The sequence below is a fragment of the Sander lucioperca genome, chromosome 15 (genome assembly GCF_008315115.2).
Source record: "Sander lucioperca isolate FBNREF2018 chromosome 15, SLUC_FBN_1.2, whole genome shotgun sequence".
Taxonomy (NCBI): Eukaryota; Metazoa; Chordata; class Actinopteri; order Perciformes; family Percidae; genus Sander; species Sander lucioperca.
This window is the reverse complement of record NC_050187.1, coordinates 27,206,647-27,229,933: the sequence shown is the minus strand read 5'-3', so window position 1 is coordinate 27,229,933 and position 23,287 is coordinate 27,206,647. Positions and strand designations below refer to the sequence as shown.

The following is a 23,287-nucleotide window of genomic DNA, read 5'->3' as shown; positions in this document are numbered from 1 at the left end:
CCCCTGGCAAATCGCACCCTGGCTTGGTATCAAACCGTTCATCTAACTCTTCGTCAAAAGGTAAATAGCAGGGCGCCGGGATAGCTCAGTTGGTAGAGCGGGCGCCCATATATAGAGGTTTATGCCTCGATGCAGTGGGACTCTGACCTGCGGCCCTTTGCTGCATGTCATTCCCCCTCTCTCTCCCCTTTCATTTATTCAGCTGTCCTGTCAATAAAGGTCTAAAAATGCCCAAAAAATAATCTTAAAAAAAAAATAAAAAAAAAAAGGTAAATAGTGCATTTTTTCAAAATGTCCAACTGTGCCTTTGATACCAGGCTAAAAAGCAGTGTTTCACTGCCCTCTCTGGTTGAACGTTTAAAGTCTTGCACCTCTGCTGGGTGTGGTTAGAACGTTACACATCCTCAAATACACTTCCACATCATTGTAGGAAGGTAAGAAGCAAAACCAATGCAGGTCAGCAAAAAAAAAAAAGATTTCCAGCCAGTGCTAAGTTACTTTTCATAATGGAAAAAGGATTTCTAAAAAAGTAAAGAAGTAAGTGAAAAATAAAATGTGCAAAACAAAAGAAAACTGCATGTTACATATTACATACATTGAGTTATTGACATTTGATGAAAGGCCGTTATTAACCAGATATACTGATCCTAATGAAATCAATACAATTCCTTTGCTCAAAAATAAATAACTATCATTTAAAAAGTGATTGAATCTGAACCAAGATATGGTTCCATTAAGATATACTGTTATTAAATGTCAATTCAACTTGCAAAGTGATTTTTTGTACAGTTTAAATGTACAGTTAGTACATTTAACTACCAGTCAAGTGTGAGCAAGCCCATGTTGTTTTTTTGTGTCAATCAAACGTGAAATTAGGTTTCACATTCCAACCGAGAGTTGTAAATATGACGATAAATAATGTAGAGTACAGTTTTGGTCACTTGCTGTCTGCTGTCGTTATCACTTTGCAGCGTTGTTGAAAACAAAAAGTGTTCAGTTTTGAATAATTCTCGCCAGTGGGTGTCGAAGCAAACATGTATGGGAACATGTTCTAAATGTACTTCACAGAAACGTGAACTGTAGTTCTCCTTCAAACACACCAACAACAACAGATCGCTTCCTCGGTCTGAGATGTTTTATTGGTGTATTGTCATCAGATTCTTACAGACAGGATTCACTTCTGCTAAACTTTGACAGGCCTGATATCCCAAACAAGCTTTATAGGCAGACAAATATATTTCCCCTCCTCAATCTTTCTCTCCTCTGACTCACACCGTCTTGCTCTCTTTCACACGCACTCTTTCCTGTTCGCTCTTTGTCCCTCACTTCCTATAGTTCACACACTCTCTTTGAAACACTATGGCCCTGACACACCAACCCGACGGCTGACCGTCGGCAGAAAAGGCAGTCGGACTGATCAGTCATCATTCATTTCAGATCGACAAAGGTCAGTTTAAAAGATTTTCGTCAGATTTTGAGAGGCGTTCGTCACTCATCCCGCTCGCCATTTCCAGGTTAGCACTCCACCAATCACATTGAGTCCGACTGCCTGCCCTCCGACCCAGCAAGTCAGGTCGGTCAAAATGAAGGCCGACGGCCCCTCCGACGGACGACGGCACACACCAAACAGACTCAAGTCACCGACCTCGCCAGACTGTCCGACGGCCGATTATCGGGTTGGTGTGTCAGGGCCTTAACACACCCACACAGGATCTGCCTTTCTTCCTTTTTTTTTTAAATCAGCATTTTTATCTCACTTTTGATCTCTTGTCTCTGCTGCTGCGGATGTGAGTTTTGAAACAACAGCACAATGTCTGAAAATAAAAAGAAAAAAAGCACAATGATTATTATGAATTAGGAGTAAATGGAATGCTGGTCTTTCTAGGTGGTGTTGTGAACGCTAATATACAGTGGGGGTAAAATGTATCTGCTGGCGGTTTTAGGTATAAATTATCATATTTTTATTTTATTTTTATACCGCACCCCCCATAACTCACTAGATGATTAGTAAACCCATTTTAGGAAAAGTAACAGACTGAGAGATGAAGGGGTTTTATATTAACAGAGTTACATGCATTTAAAAATGCCATGCGGGTAAATACAGTACTAGTCAAAAGTTTGGACACGCTTTCCCATTCAAGTGAATGAGAAAGCGTGCCCAAACTTTTGACTGGTATATATATATATATATATATATATATATATATATTTCTACTTTTGGCCCTCTCCAAAGGGTCTAAAAGAAATCTCAGGGGTCATGAGATAATTAATCAGGTAGAAGAGAAGAAAAAACAACTTTTGATACACAAATCCACGTTATGTTTTAAACTATTCTATTATCTTTGCTTTATTTTGTGAAATAATGGACCACAATTACCTTTTCGGGCCTCCAACAATTAATAAAACAAATATAAAGTTTAGAGGGAAAATGTTTTTACCAATGCTTTGTATTTGAGTAGGTTTTATGATTCCCAATGTAAAATCTTGATATAAAAAAATAACTAGTAACTAAAGCTGTCAGATGAAATAAAAAATAAAAAATTCCCTCTGAAACTTAAGAGAGTAGAAGTATGAAGTATCATAAAATGGAATTACTCAAGTAAAGTACAACTACCACAAAATAATTCATTATATAATACAATTCATTCTTCTTCTTTTTAGACCCTTTGGAGAGGGCCAAAAGTAGAAATTAAAAGTAGCTCCATCTCAACCATGTAGTCACAACAGTCAAATGCAGCTTACACTTTTACTCTTACAAAGTTACTTATACATTTTCCTGCAGAACAAGTACTTGTACTTAGGCTATGTAAGATTTTATATGCAGGAATTGTAGGCCTATACTGTACTTGTAGTGGAGTATTTGTACATTGTGGTATTGGTACTTATATTGAAGTAGAGTACTTTTTCCATCACTTGGATTTGCAAATAGGTGAGGTGACAAAGTATAAGCAGGTTGGGATTATGGGGTGGTGGAGTGTCAAAGAAACAGGAATTTTAGACCTTAGTCCGTGATGCAATGAGGTCTGTTACGTCACCTTAAGTCATTCATTGCCGTTACCTGTTTTTACCTTTTTTATATTAAATTCCAAAACAACATCTAATAGAATAGATTTATTTGATGTAGATACAGGCAATGTATATTATCTGTAACACAGAGAGGAAGAACAAATTAATTTAGTCATCAGACGATGTTTAGTAGAATAGGAGAAAACCTGTAAATACACTCAGTTATACAAACAACATAACAGCATACTGTACTTAAAGTGCCCATATTATGAAAAAAATCACTTTTTCTGGGATTTGGGGTGTTCTTTTGTGTCTCTGGTGCTTCCACACACATACAAACTTTGAAAAAAATCCATCCATGCTGTTTAGAGTGAGATACAGTTTCTGAATGTGTCCTGCCTTCAGTCTCTGGGTGAGCCGTTCAAAATCGGCACGGCTTGTGACGTCACAAACCGAAACGAGCAGGCTAACCGCAACCATTAGCTCGTAGCGTTAGCATGCTAATGCTAATGCTAACGCTAGCATGCTAACGCTAGCATGCTACCTCGTTCTCAATAGCAAAGCACTGCTACAACACACACAAGTTCACCATAATCTACAAAAGAACTACTTCCATGTGCGCCCTCATTTAGAAGTCTCCCAACTAATCCTGCCTTGTAACTGAACGAAGTTGTAGAAACAGCCTTTCTTTTACTGTCTATGGAGCTAGCTAGCTGACATGATCTACATCTGAGCTACTGCGCATGTGCGAGTGCAATCAAAGATAGTACAGAAGAAGAAAAGAGGTCTCACTCTGTAGCTAAAACAGAGACCAGCTGAAAAGAGGATCTGCAGCAGTGAGAGAGAGCGGTGCAGTACAACAACAATATGGTGTTTTTTGAAAATTAAACCATGTAAACCTATTCTGGTACAACCTTAAAATACAATATGAACCTGAAAATGAGCATAATATGGCTGCTTTAAGAACTTGAGTCTATTAAGAACTGATAACTGAACCAACTTGTTCAAACAGAGAATACGTTTCATTTTTCCATATGGCTATACACCTGGTACTGAGAGTTGAGCATTTTCTTTTTTTAACCTTTATTTTATTATAATTGTATTACTATGTATATTTTGGCTGTACATTTATTTGTTTTCTAATTATTTCCATGTTATATTTGACTTAGGTAGATTTGAGTCAGGTGGAACTAATTTGGTTTTCTAAAGACAATGAAAAATGTAAGAAAAAGGAAGTAAGGTATACCAGAGAAATGAAACTGAACAGAACCTTTCATAAATGTATTTTCTATTAATTATATTTTCTATTATTCTTTCAAGTCAGTGGTTGTGTGTGTTTCTTGTGTCTTACTGCTCTTATGTGTCTGCTAGTGCCAATCTCCCTGCCAAACCTAGTGAATTTAGTGAACAAAGAACCAAACCTTGTAAGATATTTTGACTTTTGATTTCTTAGATAGTAAATCAGGACTAGCAGCATAGATTCCTCACGCAAGGAAAAGTTACATGCAAGGTTTCAGCACTAACTCATTTATTTCAAGTTAACAAAGTATAAAGCTGCCGTGAACCCAAATTACAAGAGAAATTACAGAGCTGCCAATAAAAATCGTTAGTGATCATCTTTTAAAATAAATCATTAGTGATTAAAAATATTATTATAGAACAGTTTATGGTTGTGAAAAAAGTGTTTCACAATTTATACACAACTGTAAGAAATAAAATGATATTAAAATCTATTTGATTAGATTTTATCCCAACTTATTTTAGTCCTTTTCATTGAAAGTCTATAGATGCCTGCAAATCACTAAAATATTAATAATTCAACACTTTCAACTGTTTTTTTTCAGCTTGTCTCTTCATGATATATATATATATATATATATATATATACATAGTACTAATTTACTTATGTGTTACTTGCTGTGTTCACCACCAGCTGGGATTTTAACAGCATCTGCATGACTTCACTTTGTCTGGGGATTTTGAGCCAAAACAGCCCACAAGCGAAACTAAAAGAAAAGGAAAGAGTTTGGAAAGCTAACACACCTCAGCACCTGGACAATTACAAACACTATCGACCTCCTGCAGGTGTTTTATGGTCATCTGGTGCAATGCAACAATAAAAATCGTACTTACTGCCCTTGCAAATCTCTTGAATTTGTTTTTGCTTTCAACAATTGAGCAAATTTTTCCCTGAGGCAACTCCACCACACGTTTTTTTGCCAAGAACCAGCAGCTGCAAACAAGGACATACAGCACCACGTCTTCTGTCGCTGCCTGTGGTCACCACTCAGCAGCCGCCCCATCTCATGATGATGATGTCATGACCCCAAACTGACTCAGCAATATGTCAACTGGAACACAACGAGAGAAAAACATTGTTAGGATGGAGGGAAAGAACACAAAACAACACAGTGAATGAACATAAATAGGGGGAAATGATGTTAAAAATATGAAAACATAAGGGGACACGTTATCGGGCATTATAGGCTGTGAGCAAATTAAACACAACAGGCTGGAACGGCACACAATCCAACAGAATAAACCATCAGATTTTATTGGCCACTATAAAAATGTGCTTTTTGCAGACCTGCAGAGAAGGAAACACATTTAATTTCCTTAAAAATAAATTTAACAACATGGGCAACGATTTATCAATATTCCTCCGATTGTCTACAGGTATTATATCAGGAATTGTAATATCCTATAATATACTATTTAATATAACAAAACCTGGCATTAAAAACAGTGCAGGGTTTATACTGTTAATGACAGGATATTATCTATTTTTTTCGATTGCTTAAGCACTATTTTGAAAGCAGGGACCGGTTTTTCAAAACACTACACACAATTAGCACAACCACACACCCAATTAGCAGAACACCTCAGACCCTTTGCAACATGAAACACTCTTGCAAAAACTATACACTAATTTATAAAAACCATATTTTGTTACCATATGAAATACAAATGTTTAATATGACTTAATTCTGCTTGAACCAGTTACACACTGCTGTTGCTAATCCAAAACATTTTTAGCAATTGTACTTCTCAGTGATTAGAGTACTGTAAATGAAGTACACAGAGAAAGTGCAAATATACAATAAGTTCACCAAACACTACACAAGACCAATGCTGCAGACTGAGGAAAATATTATTTATTTCTCTCCATATACCCAAATCAGTCAACATGGAGAATCAACAACAAAACATGTCCCAGTTTTCATGCTACTACAGTAGTGTGCATAACACTGTTAGCTCAACAAACAACAGACAAACATAAAATACTGTTTCCAGTACAGGTTACAATTACAGAAAACAAAACAACAAACAAAAAAAAAAGATCTGAAAAAGTACAGAAAAAATTAGACATTATCTCTTCGCCTAGCTGGATCCGGCCTGGTTGAAGGCAGGTGAACTCACCTGCTGCATTTTTATAGTGCGTAAACCTGAATGGTGTGTCTACAATTAAGCAATGTGTGTGTTTGCGCACCTGATGGCTGTGTTTCACCGATTGGCTGATAGGTGTGGTCATTTGACAGTCAGTGCTTTGGAATTGCAAGGAAGTGACATCATGATATACTTCTGTGTCTAATGAATACAAGTGTGTTTAGTGTTTTGCAAATCACTGTGTGTATTTTTTTGCAAAAAGTGTGAAGCTGACATTGTGCTTATAGTGGTGCACATCTGGGCCAATGTTTTGCTCCTTGAGTGTAAGGTTTTTATTGTGTAATACTTTTGATTTCAGTGTGTAAGCAATCGTCAAAAACTGTAAGTAATAACCGGCTTGCTCTGTAATGGCTACTGGCACCACTGATGTGTTTATAACAAGCAGATGCATCAGAATCTGGAGTGTGTTATTGGTTTTACACATTTTACTCTGCTTCTTTTCTGGTAACTCTTGGGAGATTCTTTTTTTTTTTATACAATTGGAGTTCTCAGATGGTATTCTATTATAGGGTAGCTGTGTTTAACAGCCTGTTATTTATATCACACATGCTGCTGTTGTTCTGTAAGTCTTCTGCTTTTTTTTCTGTATCACAATTAAAAAGAAAATGAAGTAACAACAATGTCATTAGAGTTCCTTTAAACCTTTCTTCATCATATTTATGATTAGAGTAACAATCAATGTTTGATTTTTAAGATAATATTACGAATATTAGCGAACAAGTAGTATATCAAACTGAGTGTGCCTTTAACACTTAAGCTGCCAAATGTTCCTTCTTAATCTCAATGATTTATTAAATTAGGGCCTACTAACATAATACATGTATTTTTAATACAAGTGTCCTCCGTGAAGTTCTCATAGTTTAGGAGACTTAACTTTATCTAATTATAGTAAAAACCCACTTCCATAATTACTGCCTTCACAAACATAAATACAAGTCTAGACAAAAAGCAGTTTGGCAAATGTAAATATGTTATTTACTACAACACTTGTATTTGATAAACATCTGTGTACAATGTTTGTCTTTGCAGCTTCCTGCTTTCCTTCCAGACTTTCTGTCCGGTTTCTGAATCAGACTGTTGAGCGCACGCACGTAGCACACACACACACACACACACACACACACACACACACAGCAGCAGCATTGATGAAAACAAAGGAAATATCGGGCTATGATTTTGACTAAAAATACACAGTAAGTCACAATCCAGAGATAATCTTCCCGCTCTTATTAAACCAGAATTTAATTTCTTTTTCCTTCAACATTTTGGTCGCAGATGGAGGTTCAACAATAAAAGAAATTACATTTAGGCACAAAAGTGAAAAGAAAAAATAAACAGCAAGGGACCAGCTTTTGAAAGCAATCCACATGTGTTGGCTAATCCTTTGTGTTGCATTTGTGGCATCACTTGGTGAATGTGTACTGTTATATTTTATGCATCTTTATTATGCTACACATTGCACATATCTTCCGCCACAGGCTAAAAACACATCTCTTCCGACTGCACCTTGGATAAAAAAAATAAAAAATAAAAACATACTTGCACTTACATGTGACTCTTTGTAGTTTGGCTTATTTGAACCCAATGTGCTTGCACTTGATTCTTGCTGTCCGGAGTTTACCTTTATGGTTGAAAGCACTTAATTGGAAGTTTCTTTGGATAAAAGCGTTTGACATGTAATGTAATGTAATCTGGCCAGGGACAACTGATGAGACAACCTGACTTTTGATAACAATTTCATGACATATAGACTTTAAATATACCTTTACATGTATGCAGCATGTCTGTATTCAGTTTTATACTGTCTTCTAAAAGCTGCATTTACTTTTCTGTTGTGTGTAAAATTTAAAAGTTTAAAAACCTGGCAGATTAGTGAGCTACCTTTACCCTGACCATTCAGCCTCAACACCACCATCAGAGGCTACATGCACAGAAAACCTACTTTGTAGCACAGTTCAGTTCATTTAAACTTGATATGCAGTCAGGAGTGCAAGATAAAAAGAAACACATTCAAACAACAGACAAATAAACAAGACAACAATACAAAGACATGAGTACAAAAATATTTCCCGTATGTAATACACACAACACAATTTATCACCGCTGAAGGAATCTCTAAATGTGCAAATTAAGCCGAGTTATTGCACGTGGGACAAAGGAGTTTTTTACTCCTATTGCTCTTGAACCGGGGTACTCTAAGGGGCCATCCACACGGAGACGCTTTTTGATGCAAACGCACATGTTTTGCATCGTTTGGGCGACCGTCCAAATGAATTCTGTAAACGTACTGCCTAAAAACGCACTTTTTTGAAACCTGGTCTCAGAAAACGGCTCTCGTTTGGCTTCGTTTGGATGGCGAATACGAATACTTCCTAATCGATGATGTCATTGCCACACCCCTCGACCTCTAGTGCACGGCCACACACGACTTCACTCACTGTGGTGAAGCTAAGCGAGCATATCCCATCTCCATGGTCAAACCAGCTTACTTCATCTAGCTAAATAGTTTGTCTCTGCTCCCTGACACTTCCCTCTGCCGGTCCTGGATTCTACACAAGATATATTGCTAACGTTATGTAGCTAACGATAAACATCGCTAAAGTAGCTGACCGCTAAAGTAGCTGACTGCTACAGCAGCGACGTAACATTAACGTTAGCTGCTATGGTTAGCTGTTTATAAAGTGGAAGTAGACAACTTATCAACTAGTTAGCTAATCTGTCTGCTTATGAACTCCTTGAACGGATTATAGTAACCTTTACCACGGCTTATTGTAGAAAGGCTACCGCAAGAAAACTTGTATATTATCAAAAAGACATTGGTTCATTGATGTGTGTTTGACTGCCGATGTTAGCTAGCAGAGCTAACTTAGCGCGCTAATGTTAGTTCTGCTAGCTAGCGTGCTGCAATCATGTCCGATGGCAGACAGAATTGCAAAATAAAAAGCAATCCAACAGCACATTATACAATGTAAACAAAGACACGTTTTCTTGTGGCGGCCTTTATAAAATGAGCAGTGGTAAAAGTTATTATAGTCCATGGATGTATTAGGAGAACGTTAGTCTAGCTAGTCATGTTATGATGGGAAGTGGAAGTTAACTATGCTCTTCTCTGTTTTTTGGTGAATTTCTGTAGCAGAAACAGCGCCGCGTATAGGCCTGGAATATGAAGTAGCGTGTTGAGTCTTTTACAAATGGTTTTGTTTGGACGCAAACATTCTTGAAACGAATCCAGGGAAGACGGGTAAAAAAAAGATTGTTTTGGTACGTGTGGACGTGGCCTAAATCATCGACCTGAGGGGAGTGTTACAAACTGTTGTTACAAACTCCCTGCTGTCACAGACTTGATTAGAACAATATAAATGCTTATCTCTGTAAGACTGAATGGAATTGACCCCCACATGATATTCTTTGATCTGTGTCCGGGAAGAATCACCAGTGTGCATGTTAGAGGTGTGGCCATCTCACCTAAGGAAATTAAGAAAGCCAATGAGATGCGCCCAACACATCGATGCCAACGACAGGCCAATGGGAATGGGTTTAATACACGTGTGGAATAGAATCGCCCCCCAGGTGCAGGGAATAAATGGGTGATCCTGAGAAAGATTCGGGACTGATTTATGTGACTCCATCAGGGAGAAGCATAGATCCAGTCCACTGTCAGCTGCAGTGTAACATTTGCATTTTGTCATGTCATTTTCATCATTCTGTTTAATTAAATCTTTTGTTTAATCTTTATTGGACCAAGCCTTGCGCCTTCCTCAGAAATTAACAAACACGTCTTTTAGAATTTTCTAACAGAACTCAGAGTGAAGGAGGTGGTTTGTGCAGTCAAATATAGGCCGGGCCTTGCAGAGTACTTGCTGGTCAAAGACACAAAGGCACATTCAACTAAAGCTATTAGTCGACTGTATAGCCTATGTATATAAATAAATGTATAAAAGCAAGCGAGGCAACACAATTCCTAGCCTCCTATGCCTTAACACCACAGACAAGAAGAAGAAGTGTGTTTGGAGACTGCCTAAGTCTCCTACTGTACACAGATACTGTTCATGTTTTCTGCAGAGGAAATGGACAATATTTTCAACATAAACATAGTCTGCACCACAGACATGCCTTAATTAGTTTCTCATTGTTATAGACACACTAAAGCAAAGGCAATCCTCCTCCTGTTAGCCAAAAAGCAACTACAGGTCATTGTCAAGGATGTACGTATTGTGCACATACAGCAGCATGATAGAGTAAATTATACTGTAATTTATTGCAGAGCCTGAAGACATGCACTAAAAGTAAAATCATCATGCCAACTCTTATTAACTTTGTATTGATTGTTTTTTATATATTCACAAATATGTGAGCAAAGTCTTATTTACTTTAAAGACAAATAATTAGGGTCGCTTTGATTTGACCACGCTTTGTTGAGTCATGACACAAAGTCCTTTGAAGCTTTGTCTCACTGGTATAAAAAAAGTGCCTTGCACTTTTGGCTTTACAACAGACAACAGTACCTCCTCCCCAGTGCTTTGTGCATCAGTGGAAACAATGAGGCAGAAAGCTGTTTGCAGACATTTACTCTCCAGACTGTTGTTTTAGCAGATGATACTCTGGAACGCCTATAGCGACTAGAGTGGGTAAACCCAGTCTGATCTGCCGGCGATTTGATTTCGCCCTGCATCTCAGGCTGGAAACCTGTACATTTTTCTATCCTGCTTCTGTTACAAATCTGCGGGGACCAATCATAAACTGGCTTATCCACCTGGCACGCTGTTGGCAGGTTTAACACGATGACGATAGAGAAGCGACGGCAAGCAGCTTTTTGTTTACATTCAACATGGCGGCCACCGAAGGGCAGCAACCCATTGATGCCGCTGTTGCTGCTGTTTTAAAAGATTTCAAAGGCAAGTTTTCTCTGAAAACGGAACAGAAACTTGCCCTGGAACAACAATTACTACAAAAGAAAGATGTGTTTGCCGACCAGCTTTGGTAAAAGCCTAATTTACCAGCTAGCTCCGAATGGAGCTCAGCTCAAACCCTGTTGTTGCGTAGTACGTCACCTGGATCATTGGTCTGATTGGTTGAAGGACTATCCAATTGCGTACAGAGTCATTTGAACTATGCCCGTTGATCACGCCTCTTCTGCAGTAGAAAATACAGAGCAGACTCCCCAGACTAATGTTCAATCTTAAAGGCATACTATGTAACTTTTCCCTCTTCGGTCCAACCAGACAACCTGTAGGGGGATTGAAGAGGGAAACGTTACATAAGCCGCTTTCCGACCGGAGGGATTTTTGCAGTTCCTAGAACATAAAATTCCTAGAACCCTTTTTTTCTCATTTTCCAACTGGACCAATTTGGGGATTTTTAAGTTCCTCTGGCCGCAGTTCCGACAGCCAGCAGGTGCCTGCCCCGGCCGCTAGCTCGTCGCTCAGCCAGTCATGCTCAGAGACCCCGCTGTAAGCTGGAGGTCTCTCAGACCAGTCTCGTAAATAGTCTGGTGACCAAACCTAACTCCTACTCTCCTGCAGCATTTTAAATGCATACCGTATGTCTAGTTGTGATGAAATTTTTTCAGCACGTTGATAATTATGATTCATAATTTGTGCTCTGTGAGCATGTGCAGTTGTTTTCGATTGAAAACTTTATTTCAAATTTGGTAAAGACTATATAATTGCAGTCTGTTACAGTGCGCTGTTAAAATTATTATCTAATCAAGCCATTTTTGTAAATTATTGAGTGTTTAAAGTCTTATTTTCTCAAAACACGTGATACAATTTTAAATTATTTCAACCAACGTTCTCATAGCAACTTACATTTTTCAAGAATTTGTGATTTTCATGATTCCAGTGCAGTTACTAACCCATTTTTTTCCCCCACTTATTTTGAGAAAGGGGGGATTTAATAGCTCTAAATAGACAAACATTACTTGTTAAGATAAAGATGATACGTACACACACACACACACACACACACACACACACACACATCCTGTACCCTTTGGTAGACACAATAACAATCCCAAGAAACCGGGCTATTTTATGTAAATACACATGATACTCATATACACAACCATTTTTATTAAGACCGATCTCTTTAGTTATCTACTGACTGACAGGCTCTTCTCCTGAGGATGAATGTCTTAAAGTCCCAAAGGTGGACACTGTGATTAAAGACCTTGTAAAGAAGTACAACAAAGATAAATTACAGTCTTCCATTTATAAACAAGCCTCTTTCCGCACACCGTGGCCATTACACCGACCGCAGGCCAGGGAGTTTGAAATTTCTCAGCTTCGGTGACGCTGTTAATCATTCTGTTAAGGGCTGAGGAGATGAATTAGTCGTTTGACCTTTTTAAGTGGAGCACCACTTAGTTATAGACTCAACAAATAGCTATCAGATGTTTCAGTACCAGTCAATTTCTGTACAAGTGTTAGAAATCATTGCATCAACAACAGTGCGTCTGCAGTAAATCAGATTATCAGGACATGAACCACATATTTCAGAGATCAATAATAAAAAATACAAAAAGAAAACTACAGATGTTTGACAAATTCAAAGGCCTAAAAGCGCAATATTTTGCAGAGAAACACTTGCAGCAACATTCAATCCATAATCACAATCATTTTCTCTTTAAAAGTAAACTGGGGCCGTCTATATACAGGACGTCAAGCAAAAAGGGATTAACCCTCTGAGGTCTAAGGGCATTTTCTCGATTTTTACATATCTTCTTAAATTATCTTTTTAAGAGTATTTCCATATAACTGATCCCCATGTGTTGCATATCAAAATGTTTAGATCAACCTCAGCTATCTGTATAGTGGGGCCCAAATTTGTCCGAGAGCAATGTGTAAGGAGATAATTTGACCCTAAAGCCGAAAAAGTAAATGTTCGTTCTTTGGAATTCCTCAAATCTCGTGAAGATGATAACATACCTTTACTCATGTAGACAAATTGTTTTGTTGCTTGAAATGAGTTTCCCAATGTGTTAGGTTCACAAAAGTAGTGTAATATATGAATTCAATAGTATAAGTGAGATTTTGTAACACTGCTTTTTGAATAGGACGCTCCAGCTCGTCCTTTGCCCTCAGAGGGTTAAACAGGGGTGCCCATTCACTCCAGTGATCTTTTTCACTCAGGACAAAGACGTATAACTATGATGAATAATTTACTGAAGGGACAGGACCTGATTAACCAGTCTGATGGATTACTCTGCGCTTTGTCTTCCCTGCCTGATAAAATGGATTTAGCTCTCTCGGGCAGCTTTAAATACTGCCGAGTACATTTATTGGGGGGTGGTGTGTGTGTTGGGGGGGGGGGTTAAAAGCTTGGAGAAAAAGCATCTCATCTCTGGCTACACCTGCCTTCATGTAGAAGTGGATTTATTTAGAGAACTTAGTAAAAAATGCCCTGTCCAGAATGCCCTGATATGTCAGAGAAATATTCTGCTACAGTTTAAATTTTAAATGTGACAAAAATGAGGGTGGGGGAATGATTTAAGGCTGACGTGTGAATGTTTCATAAAGGAAAAAGAAAAGTTTGATGGGCCTTGAATCAGGGGGAGGGATTTGTTTTGAAAAGGTGGATTAAGTTAATATATGTTATTAAGTAAAGTGATGATCTGTTGACAACCAAAAGCATTCCTATTAAATTGTTAAACAAAGTCAAATTTTAAAGCTGTGTTAATTAACAGTCAATGCCTTAGTTAAAGATAATTTCCCCATTGCTGACCAAAAACAATATTACATATTTGTAGAAATTTATTTACAAGTGAAACTAAATATCAAATAGCTCATTTTTATTAGCTGTATTGATTGCATTAGGATTAATATGGCATTTTATTTAGATACATTTTGCCACCAGTTTGTTGTCATTTCTATAGTTTTATTTTTCACCAAGTGAGAGATTTTGTAGTTATTTCTAATGTCAAATAATTACAACTTGGAGAGTGATGTGAGCATTTTTACCTTACCTGTCTACTTGTTGTTAGAGTCTGAAAAAAATGACATTAATGCAGCATTAGTATATAGCCTACGAGCCCACAAGCCCCTCCTAACGCATATAACTTCAAATGAAAATTGTGTTATGCTGGAGCTCCTATCTGACACTCAGTCACTATACGCGGCCTGTAAGTGTGAATACAAATCACAATTCGTTCGGAGATCAGGGGTTACGCCATGGGTTTTCTCCACTTAATGAATCAGTCCATTTATTATTGGTGAAAGGAGATTAACCAGTTTGATGGATGAGTAGATGTTTTGTCTTGATGCCCCTTTTGATAAAGTGGAAACCTGCATCAGCGTTAAGCAGGTTTAAGAGTTAACACCAGCTGTATGTATTGGCTGGAGATCAAAGGTGAAGGCGAGGGAGTTGTGCAGTAGATAAGTCATCTTCCTTACAATCCTCTATTGAACTGTACTGAATGTTACAGTTATTGCGGATTAGCTACATACTATATATTCTCCACTGCCAGTTTATTGGTAAATCTAGCAAAAAATAATGCAATACATCTGACCTTTATAAATGTTAAAATGTTAAAAATGTTAAGAGAGCTGTTGATTTAACCTAATGGTCATTTTGGAGGATGAAGTTTGTGGTGCCGTTAAATTGTGTTGCATAGACTATATAATATAAGACCCTCGGTATACCAGTGATAACCTTCCAGATAGTACCATTTATTGCAGGAGTGTTGTATTAGACTGCTTTAGTTTAAGCTAAGTGTACCTAAAGAACTGGCAGTATGTTTTTTATGAATTTGTACATAAATATATTTGTCATATGTGACTATTAAAATAAATTTTTATTAAGTAACTTTTTAATGAAGGTGCATTAATGGAAGGTGAATCTATGTAAAATAGTATTATAGATATATATATGTATATATATATATATATATATGTATATTCTGAACTTTAACGGGTTGCTACAGTAATGCTAACCATACACTCCATATGTGTATAGTTAAAAAAAAAAAAATCAAAAATGCAATTAGTTAAATGATAAAACTGGCAAAATGAGAGGCAAGGTATATTTGCTAAATAAGTCAACCAATTAGTCAACAGGTGTAAGAAGTATACAGTATTATTAATAATTCTTTATGGGTGAACATCTGGGTATTTCTTCACAAATATCTATGTTGACTCTACAGAGTGTAAACACAGATACAAATGTGAGTTTGTGACTTGTTTATATTAAAAAGCTACTGATGTGATGATGACTACACACTAACACACTGTTTAGTTTCTAGAGCTCAGAGAAGCTCATTTGAACATTTAAAACTGACTAATCCTTTGTGATCAAACAGAATAAAAAGCCTCCTACAACAGCACAGAGAAACCACACAGAACATGTAACATGGTTTGTTCATCAAAGGTTAAAAAACAGCCACTCGCATTAAAAAAGCCTGTTTGCATCGTGCCTGTGTTTTTAGTTACATCATTTATCTGCTGTTGCCTTGTAGTTACATTTGCAAAATATCTCCTGGTTGCTCTGAAGCTGAATTTTGTTGGAACAGGTTTCAAAGGTTGAAGACCAAGTTAGTTGTGTTTTTGAATGTAGTCCAAACAATGCATGTTCTCGTACCTGCCACACATATCTATAGTACATACCAGTAGCCTATGTGAAGTACTGTCGTGCAGCTTGACTTGACACTGTGTGTGTGTGTGTGTGTGTGTGTGTGTGTGTGTGTGTGTGTGTGTGTGTGTGTGTGTGTGTGTGTGCTCATCAGCAGGGGCATGGCTCTACAGTCATTACCAGGCACACCTGACTTCCATTTACCATCAAGCTCAGTATAAGAAACCCGGCTCTCCACTCAGTAATCGCCAGATTGTTTTCCGCTCTCTATGTGGTAACTCTTCAGGCTTAAAACTCCAGTGAAGAATAACCTCACCCGTGTCTCTTCCGTCTCCAGCACCTGCCTAAGCTGAGCCTGCCTTCCTGCTGATCCTCTGCCATTGCCTGCCACAAATTCCCCACCACCAGACACCATCTGCTTTCACCAGGATTGCCACCTCACCACCTTGTTTTACTCTCTTACTTGCAAGTACTGAGATAAATTAAAACTACTAACTCCAATCCATTGTGCCTGAGTCTGAATCTGCTTCTGGTGGTCCAAACTAGGAGCAAATCATAACAAGCAGTCTCTGCTTGGATGCAAAAAAACATTTATTTACTGGTCTTTATAATTTTGCAATTCAAATATGGAAAGAGTTGTCAAAAGAAGGCACTTATAGCAAAGGGCACTATGACTTCCTGCAGCCATTGAACTCTTTTACAGTTTAATATTATATACACTGGGTACATCTTAACAGACTGAAAATTGTCCAAAATATATTGATGCAAATTTGACAGATGCCACAACTTTGCTACCTCAGTCATGTGTTTTCATTTTAGGAAGTATTGGGGCCGGGGACTCTGTCTAAAACAAATACAGCTGATAGCTTTTCACATCGTTTATACACGTCTTTTCTTTGTTGCAAATCTCCCACCATCCCTTTTGATAATTTGCCCACAGCAACCGGTAACTCTATTATTAGGCTTTTTTTTAATAATCTAAGTAATCATTGCTGAATTACATTTTGCTGCTTCAGTTTCAGGGTCACACTTTCACAAGAACACTTGACAAGAATGGAGCCATTGTTATGTTAATATGATGCTTTTTGTACTATAACGGCTCAAAATGTCTGCTGTGAAAAAGACTTTGGAAAAAATACGAACCAATGTTTTTTGAGGTGAACAATGTTAGCAGGAAAACCCAAGTGACTTTAGAGTTGAAGTGAGTGATTTACTCTTCGTTGGACTCTCATTTAATCTGCTCTTGCTTTTACATTTCATGGGAGAAGGAGCTCATTTGCTGACTGGGGAGATGGATGTGGAGATAAAATGGCCAGATTTACCACAAATTGTGATCCACCCACACCCACACCCACACCCACACACACACACACACACACACACATTCCCCCCTTAAGTCGAAGAGCCTCTATTCCTTCACTTGTTTTGACAGCTGTGTGTGTGTAGCAGCAACTAACCACTATGTGTGTGTGTGTGTGTGTGTGTGTGTAGGGAGACTGGTCTCTGCAGTATACTCTCGTAAAGCCCCTGCCTACTTTATTAACTGACCATGGGACGCGCTCCTATCCTCAGATGGCTTCAATCTGCAGTGGCAACTCATTTGCCATAACATGAAACTATCTTCCACCAACCCCAATGATAAAATTAGTATTCATTTAGATTTCATACGTAGAACATACTTCACTTCTCGCACATTGAATAAAAGAAGGTTACCAAACTGCAACCTGCGCACACAAAAATTAAATAAGTCTGCCGATTTCTGGAAGAAAGTTTAAGAGATGCTGCCAGACATACTGTCCAAACCAATGTCTAATAGTTCGACATTTTGGGTAACGTGTGTCGATTTATGCCGAGTTAGATGAGAAGATCAATACCACTCATGTTTGTATGGTAAATATGTAACCAGCATCCAGTTAGCTTATCTTAGCATACAAAAATAAAAAGGGGGAAACGGCTACCCTGGTTCTGTCTGAACTGTCCGAAACAGCATGTCCAAAGCTCACAAATAAACATGCTACACCTTGTTTGTTTAATCTGTACAAAAAAGAAAACTGTTTAAATGACAGTTTGTCAGGTACTTTTAATTAAATGACAAAATTTGTTGTTTGTAACTGCCCTTTAGAATGACAAAAAGCTTTTTTATGATCTGACGCCCCTAGGGCGGGAGGACATTGTTTGTCGGCGCCTTCCAAAACCGTTCCAAATCACTGTTGAAAAGGTAATCTGTTTCATGATGTGACAACACTATGGTTACGGTTTGGTTAGGTTTAGACACAAACACAACTTGGTAGGGAAAGAGCATGGTTTGTGTTGAAATAAGTAGTTGGTTGGGTTAGAAAACAATCATGTTTGGGTTCCAATTACAAAATCATGAAGAGGTGGCAGCTGTCTCCCGTGGCAAACTCCCACTTTTTCTGTCACATCCAACCACCCTCTCCTGATAACATGTTACTTTGGTGAATAGAGATGCACTGATTACAATTTTCTAGGCCGATTCCGATTTTCGATTTTTCATTGAGTTTGACCTGCCGATACCAATTTTAGCCGATTCCGATTTGATTTTTTCTAACCACTTTAAAGCACACACAAATATTTATTTTCTATCTTTTCTTTAATAGAACATTTTACATTTTGGAAAGAACACAGACAATTTTTTGAACAGATAATCGATCGCTATAAAATAGAACTATATAAATTCCTCCTGGTGTGGGAAATAAACACACATTTAAAGTGCAATGTTATGGAAGAACCATTTCCTTCTTTTCACATCCAATATTCAACAAAAAAAATGTGCTATATTTAGCAAACTAAACTTCTGTATGAAAACAGGGAAAACAGATAATGCATTTGTAAAAAATACCGTCTATAAGCAGTGATTGTTAGAGAGCATGTCGGAGAATAGCGCGGACATGCGCTTCACACCGCGAGCGGGTATGCGCACCACCCGGCGGAAAAGTGAGAGAAAGAAAAAAGAGACTCGCTGTCCGAGGGATAACTAGCCAGTTGAGATTGCGTGTGTGTGTGTGTGTGTGTGTGTGTGTGTGTGTGTGTGTGTGTGTGTGTGTGTGTGTGTGCATCCTTGAGAACTGTAAGTCGTATAACTTGTTGTCAGTTCATTGTTAGCTGGTGATTTTGTTGTTTGTGTTCTTGCTAGCTAAGTTGCATGTGGCTGTTGATTCGATATAGGCTAATGGCGATTGTTGAACGCCCTTGCTCACGTTTGTATTTTATGTGCATTATTTACATGCTACAGTAGTTATACTGCATTAAGATAATGTAATTATTAGTGGGTTTATTGTTATTATTTGCTGCTAGCCTATATATAATTCCTATGCATTGTGTATGGTAGCCTTTACAATGTTATTTATTTACAGCATTTGGCCGGCATAAAATCGGCATATGTCAGACTGACCAGCCGGTCACCGGTCATGGCCGATCACGTGAAAATCGGCCAATTCCGGTCACCAGCCGGTCAATCGGTGCATCTCTATTAGTTAATGTATGAGTATTTAAAATATCGCTTATTTGTTTTCTCTGTGACCAAGATCTGTAACCATAGAAACATTGTGTGACTAACCAGGCTAATGAAAGCCTTTTAGACTTAAAATTACATAAAGGTCAAGGTAGACAAGGTAGAAAATTGACTAAGCCAGTATTGTTGAGCAATAACATTTAAAAAGCAATAACTGATTCAGTGGCTTTGTACCAATAATTCTCTAACATTTGACATGTTGTCCTTGCAAGTGTTCCAACAAACGGACAGACAAAACATAAGCTGCTGTAGTTAAACGCACGAGCAACTTGCTAACACATAAATAACTGTGATGAAGGTGTAAACATGTTGTGACTGGTCAAATCAGAGAACTCCAGATACTGGAGGTTACTGTGATAACACTGAACTACGACTGAGGTAAGTTCTCAGTTATATAATAAGAAATTGCAACCACATTTATTTGCCTTTATTGTACAAACAGGTCGTCTGTACTGCTGGCAACCCTCATATTAAAATCAATCAATATGTAACCTTAACAAAAGTTCTAGTTTTACTTGTTTAATGCAGTGTCACTCCAACCTCTTTCTAAATGCTTCGTCAGCTGCTGTTATCAGTTGCTTTATAGTTCTTGGCATCGCCACTGTTGCCATGCAGTCTCTCTCTCTCTGTGATGTTTAAAGCAACAAACACCGGTTACATACACCCATTCACACACATACTGACGTATGAGCTTCTGGTGTTGACACCAGTATTTTTGCCCTCTCTGACGCCATGACACTTATATTATTGATCATTTGGACTTTGTGATGAATGGATGAACTCCACTTTAGCTAATTAATCTGAGCCGCTGTATCTGCACTCACTTTCAGTCAACCAGCGTTAGAGTCGACCGGAAGGCTAAAATGTAAAGGGTAGACCACGGAGGATAGCTGAAGGCGGAGAGAAGAGGAGGGAGGATGTGGCATAAGATTTGGGCTATGTTAGGTGTTAATGAAAAGCCTACAATTTTCGTCAGATTCCCCTTGCCAATAGGGAACTTAAGCCGTCATATCCATATATGCCAAAGCTGCTATTTATTATTTTTGGGGGGACTTTTCCCTTTATTACATAGAGACAGTGGATAAGCATGAAAGGGGGAGAGAGATGTGGGATGACACGCAGCAAAGGGCAGCAGGTCGGATTCGAACCCGCGCCGCTGCAGTACTCAGCCAAAATGGGGCGAACGCTCTTAATGGGTGAGCTAGAGACCGCCCCAGCTGCCAGACGTCTTTGACAAAAACAGTATCGTTAGCTCCCAGAACATGGGAGTTGCTGGTCTACGCTGCCTCGATCGGTTAGTTATTAGTTTGTGCTATTGTGTGGTTTTGGTGTTTTAAAAGGGTTAATTTGGATTGAAATATTCAAAATATAGCGTACATTAAAACTGATTAAAAAAAAATAGTGGCTAACAATTGTTTTGCTGCTGCCAGCCACAGTAGTAAAAGGATTACATTTATATGGCACTTTTCTAGTCTAAGCAACCGCTCAAAGCATTCACACACACACACACACACACACACACACACACACACACACACACACACACACACACATTCATACACTGGTGGCTGAGGCTACCATACAAGGTGCCCCTTGCTCATCAGATAAACATTCATCTTGCCCAAGGACACTTCAATATGTAGACTGCAGAAGCCAGGGATCGAACTACAGACTTCCCGTTGGTAAACAACCGCTCTACCTGCAAAGCCACAGCCACCTTAATTACAGTATATTGCTTAGCTTCTGTGTCGGTAAACGGGGGATGTGCCGACCGCCATTTACTTTAGCTAATACACTGTGGATGAGTACTTCATACAACCCCACTTAAAAAAAAATTTTTTAAGCTTGATTTTTAACTCTGAATTGGTTGCCCCTGAGTCATTTTAGAATTCAGCCAAATTTGTGCCAGATCCATTTAACTTGCAGTGTGAGGGAGGGAGGTATGGTATTTTACACTCAGGGAACCACACGCTGCATGTCTTTCAGCAACAGCACCACCCTGCTCTAACCTGCATACAGGAACAAAGAGACTGTGTCAGAGGATTCTTTCATACCTTAAATCTTTTTTTACAATACAGGTTTTCCAGATTAAAACAATGACTAAGTGTCACACACTTGACAGGACAATAAAATATGTACTGATAAAACAAAAATTAACCACAAAAAGAAAACTTGGGCAAAGCTGTTGCTGGAGAAATGACAGCACTCTGGGTTGGAGCTTTTTTCTGAGAGCTGTAGAAATGAGCAGGCAATAGCAGACATAAGGTAATGTAGGCTTGTGAACCACATTCACTGCAGGTCAGGGACTCTCCGTGTTTTGATCGTTTAGGAACTTTTCAATAGGTCCCCATCACTGTCACTTACATGTTAACTCCTACCCGATGAGCTTCGCTGAGGTGGTTTCCCCATCAGTTGTCAGGATGGGTAAATGTGGTGGAAACTAGCCTGATGGTCCTGTGGTGAGACGTTTCTCAATCCTGCACCTTAGCCCTGTAAAACAAACAAATCTCCATTTTAACAAATCATTTAGCCTTTGAGTACTAAACTGCATTTTTAAAACAAGCAAATACTTATTTTCACGGAGTGTACCCATTTGCCTCGTGTTTTGAAAAGGTAACACTTGTTATTATTTCAATCACGTATTATCTTACCCTATTTGTATTTTGTCATTTTGTTTTTATGGGGAAAAGTACAGATGGGAATTTTGAAAGGAAAGACTGGTTTTTCGATGCAGCCAGCTAGTTAAATGATGTTCTTGCATTAACTTGGCGTCACAGGTTTAAAAAGCAAAATGCAATCAAAGCCCTGCATTAGCATTGTTCAGTGTTACACCTCTCCGTACGCAAGTGAACAGGCCTAATGCAGACACCTTTAATCATCTATAAGTTAATAAAAACACACCTGTTCAATCTTATTTGGACATAAAGCAGGCTTGTTCTGTCTTACATCTGGCATTGATAAGAAGCATTTACTGTGTCCTGCCCTTACATACACCCATTGACAAGTGTAAGGCTTCAAAGAAAATGTTGCCCAAGTTCTCTTTTTGATATTCTAATTTTCTTTGACACAATATGATACCACACTCCTTTCAGCTGACTCATAAACGTGTATAATTGGAGCAAAGCTTGTGTGGAGGTAAACACACACTTGGCACGCTCTTATTGAGAAATAACCATTTCCGTTCAGAAAGAGCTGCATGCTGTACAGCTCAATATGAACATTTTTCTCACAGTAAACTGGATTGACCCTGTTTCCACTGCTGCACAGACTTTTTCTATCTGAAAAACCAAAATGCCCTCAGCGCTGAAATCAATGGAGTCATTTACTCAAACCACCAAAAGATGCTGGATGACTAAATTTTGATTCATAATTGAGTGAAACATACATTTCAAATACAGGTTTTCTACATCATCGGTATATCCAATTATATACATTATTAAAGTAAAAGTTTTCAACCAAAGCCACACAATTCTTAAAATTTGTAATTTCAATAACAACAAATGTTTAGAGAATTTTATTTTATTTAAAAAAACAATACACATCTAAAATTGTGTCCGATTATTTTTTTCCATCCAAGTAATACGTGCAGTAATTCCTGACTTAATAGATAACATGTCTCTCTCTGACTGTTAAGTAATCCTGTAATAAAACAATCGTTCGGATCGGGGAAAAAATACATCTGGATCTGCACGACATGACTTACTGTATGGCATCACTTTCTTTGAAAACTGCTAACAG

General features: G+C 38.2%; 1 long non-coding RNA gene across 2 annotated transcripts in view; it reads right to left on the bottom strand.

Moving 5' to 3' along the window:
- Positions 1–1,802: 1,802 nt before the first annotated feature.
- LOC116061688 overlaps positions 1,803–23,287 on the bottom strand; it is an 85,440-nt gene continuing 63,955 nt past the window's right edge. The window contains exons 3-5 of one of the 2 annotated variants that reach the window (XR_004895188.1): positions 21,914–22,039; positions 5,217–5,357; positions 1,803–1,814 (exon numbers count right to left, since the gene is read on the bottom strand). This is a non-coding gene — a long non-coding RNA (uncharacterized LOC116061688). Of the gene's footprint in view, positions 1,815–4,120; positions 5,358–21,913; positions 22,040–23,287 lie in introns of those variants that run through there. The other variant, XR_004107772.2, reaches the window with a different exon arrangement.